General features: G+C 26.1%; 1 long non-coding RNA gene across 1 annotated transcript; it reads left to right on the top strand.

Moving 5' to 3' along the window:
- Positions 1–1,315: 1,315 nt before the first annotated feature.
- LOC123274896 lies at positions 1,316–1,998 on the top strand. The gene is made up of 2 exons (XR_006511590.1): positions 1,316–1,818; positions 1,902–1,998. It is a non-coding gene; the product is annotated as an uncharacterized LOC123274896 (long non-coding RNA).
- Positions 1,999–4,036: the final 2,038 nt, after the last annotated feature.

Here is a 4,036-nt window from a genome sequence, read left to right as displayed (position 1 = left end):
TATTATATTTTTTTTTTATTTCAAAATATAAAGCAAATTTTTTAATTATTTTTAGCATTCATTTTTTTTATATTCAATAATTATTTATATTTTTTATTTAATTTAGAAAATTTTCACGTGCTAGGGACTTTTTTAGTACCCGGACTGGCCACCAAGCGGCGCCATTTTACTTTTAAAAAAAGTGGGGGGTACCCTCCTAAAATGGCCTTAAATCCTATAGTTTAAAAGAACTTAGTCCAGATTTTTTACTATATTTCATGGTGAATTAAGAATTGTTGAGAAAATTTCGAAAAATAACTGAAATTAATAAATATATACTTGTTGCGTTAGATTGACGACATTTTCGCTAATCTTCATAAAAAGAAAATATTCTACGTCAGTTTTCTCATACGTCACTCAAACTTCTTGTTGCTCCATAAGATATCGACAAAATATCCATCATTACGCGGTTTGGCTTGTTTAACCCGTTGAGGTCACACTTCTTAAAAATAACGTAGTGGTCATACTGGGTCTAGTTGACCCCATGCACGGAAGAAATTGTTGCTACTTGCATTCTTGTCAATATTTTCACTCGAGCCGTACATGAAAGTAATTCTCAACACTTTCGTTGAATAACTCAATAATTTTTTTTTAATTGTTTAGTTAAAAAAAAAAAAAATGCGAGAAAGCCAAATTTCGAAAAATTTGACTTTTTTTTACTAAAAACTTCATTTTTTAAGATAAATGAAAATGATCTCCGGGGTTCTACTTTGGATATCGCATATTTTGAAAAAAAAAGTAGTGTCATGTTGAGCTTTTCAAAAAGTATATTGATTTGTGCAATTAAAATCGTAAATTTTTATGAATCTCAAAAAATCTTTAAACAATAATAGATGGTACCACAGATACCATTTTGAATGATATCTTCTAAGCAAGAGCAACTCGAAAATTGCTTTGGGTTATTTAGACCCATAATGACCTCAACGGGTTAAGTTTATGTATGATTTTCAAATTCAAAAGTGTAGCTCAAACGTTTTAGAAATTTTTTGTCGAAATCATACATAACTTTGGAACTTTGTTTCGTATTTAAACGACAACTTAGTCGCTTTTAATGACAAATATATATCTCTAACATTTAAGACTTTTAATTCAATGTTCTTTTGAATGTAGATTACTAATAAACGTCTCGAAGTGTTAAGTGGAAAGACTAAGGTTAATTTTCTTGGTTATTTCTACGGAAAATTCATAAAGAACGTGACAGCAGTCATTACCGTTAAATGGATTACTAGAAGAACCACACTGAAAAAAAAATTAACTTGACTCAAAAGCCAAAATCTTGAACCAAGAATACCATTTTGAAGAAAATATCTGATATCGCGACAAATCTTGCTAAATAAGTCGATACCGTGTAAGAGAATTGGTAAAGATGATCGATAATTTTCGACGATCATCAATTGCATTCGTTATAATTCATCTTGCCCTTCGAAATATGATAGAAGCATAGAATTTAGGCGATAAATTCGAAGACGAGTGCACGCGTCTCCATGTTCTCACTAATTTGTTTTAATATTTTGTATTGAATGATGCTTGTACTTTTGTTTTTCAACAAATACTCTGCGAGCAACGCATTTGTTAGCAAATAATTTACATGACACATTTACTATCTATTAACTCCACGTACATATACATAAGTTAGAGTATAGACTCAGATATTCATTTTATTAACAGAAATTGGAATGCCTCCAATGATGGGCCACCCAAGTATCAAATAACTCCAGGAGCCCCACCTTTACGACCGGAATATGAACGCCCACCTCCTTATTATTTTCCGGGAAATGGGTAAGTATTTTATTTTTCTGTTATTTGAAGTACACTTTTTTTTTTTTTAATTTCAAATACGATTATATTGATTTATCTTTCAGAAGTCGAAATTAAAAACGAACTTCTGCATTTGTACGAAAACCATGCTTAGCGAATTGGGATTACCAACAGAACAAAGTGATCAAAAAACTAAATTGATCGAGAATTCATTATATTTAGCTATCAACTTCATGTTTCAATCATGTCATGACTTTTGACTCTTTTCAAAAAGCTATCTGGTGATACTGGATAATAATTATAAAAGTAAGAACTGAACAAAAATGTAATTTCTCAGATTATTTTATTTCTGAAGTTGTGCATTTACTAATTAAAATATGATACTAAATTTAAATAATAATATTCAATATTTTTACATTCAAATATTTATTCTTAGCTATTATGGTGCACAAATTATATTATAAGCAAAATAGGACTGTAAACTAACAAGCATTGCATTTTTTAAAGTTAAAATCAATGTTAAAATTTAATCATTGAACAAAGAAATGCCATAGTATGATTTAATAATTATCTTTAGATTGCAACATTACATTGGCAAATTACTTTTTGCTCTAATATTAAGTCTGAATAAGTTTAAATAAGTAGTACGATGTAAATTAATATGAGTAAAAAATAAAATAAAATTTCTTGTTTTCTTGATTTATAGATCAAGATTTTAGTTTCACCACTAATAATTTAAGTAAAATGATGTTCGATTAATGTATTTGTTTGAAATTTTATATTCTATGAATGTTATATAACCAAATATGAAGAAATAATGTCCTCTTGCGGTTTGATGATTTCTGTATAAGAACGGTGGATTGCAAATAAATTTGTGGTGAATTTATAGTGCATTTATTTTACTAGTAAAGACAGATTAATTTACGATTTTCACTCGCTCGCATTGTGTCTTCAAACTTTTTAACTGCCATTGTAAGAGTTATGTCACTATATAAAACCGAGCGGCAGTGTATATATATATATATATATATATATATATATATATATATATATATATATATATATATATATATAACTTCTATACTATATATATATATATATATTGCCAAATTTTTATTAATTTGAAAAGTAAATAAATAAAATTCTTTTGCTCAAAAGTATTTAAATTTGATAGTGTATAAAAAAAAAACACTTATAATTAAGAGTTATCTATTTTGAAAGTTTTAAGATTTTGCTCTGGTAAATAAGTAGTATTTTTAAGTAAATACTTATATTACTTTTTATTTATTTTAGTTATAAAATATTTTTTAATGAATTTCAAAATTAATTTTCGAACATATTCAAGAAGATTTCTTTCATTGAAGAAGTAATATTGCACTCATCTACCGTCATTTTCCTGTAAAAACTTAACTTTTTTAGTGAATTTCGATTGTAAAAAACTGAAAATTTTTTGTAATTAGTTGGAAGTAGGGTCTAAAAAATTTTAATCCATAAAAATGTTACTTACAATTTTTTTTAACAATCATATATTGATTTCCTTAGCTTAAAAAAAAAAAAGAATTTTGAAAAATGTTTATTTTTCGATTAAAAAAAAATTTTGGGAATAATGAAAATAAAAATACAAATTTTCGAAGTTTTTTTTTTTTATTAATTGTTTGTTTTTACACGTAGACTATAAAAAAAAAATAAATTAGATGTCGCTTAGCTTATATGGACTTATTTTATTAGTGGTTTTCGATGGACATAAAATTTGTATTAAATATTAAAGCTCTACTAAACTAATTGAAAATGTATTTTTGACTATTTTATTGATTGGTATAATAAATGCGCCGTCAAATAAAATGATTTAAAAACAAAAATATTCCAACATGTATATTTTTCGATTATTAATTGCTAAAAAAAGGATGGACCCCATTTAAACACAGTTACCAAATTTTTAATTTATAGTTTTAAGTAAAATGATGAGTAATAATGTATATGGGTCATTCCATGTCAATTTAACGACGTTTTGACGGTGACCTTCTTAGATTTTTATGATTTTTTAGTATGTTTTTATATATTAAAAAAGAAGTCCTCAGCTAAATTTTTAGCTTTTTATCTCATCCCATTCCGGAGTTGTCGATTTTTGAATAAATTAACAAAAAAAATTCATGTTTCTGATAACAATTGAAATAACCTAATTCAATACAAAAATTTTTAAGTATTTTTTGATGCTCTTTCTGAAAAAAATACAAAAATT

This window comes from Cotesia glomerata, unplaced genomic scaffold, assembly GCF_020080835.1.
Source record: "Cotesia glomerata isolate CgM1 unplaced genomic scaffold, MPM_Cglom_v2.3 scaffold_889, whole genome shotgun sequence".
Taxonomy (NCBI): Eukaryota; Metazoa; Arthropoda; class Insecta; order Hymenoptera; family Braconidae; genus Cotesia; species Cotesia glomerata.
This window is presented reverse-complemented; position numbering and strand designations above follow the sequence as displayed.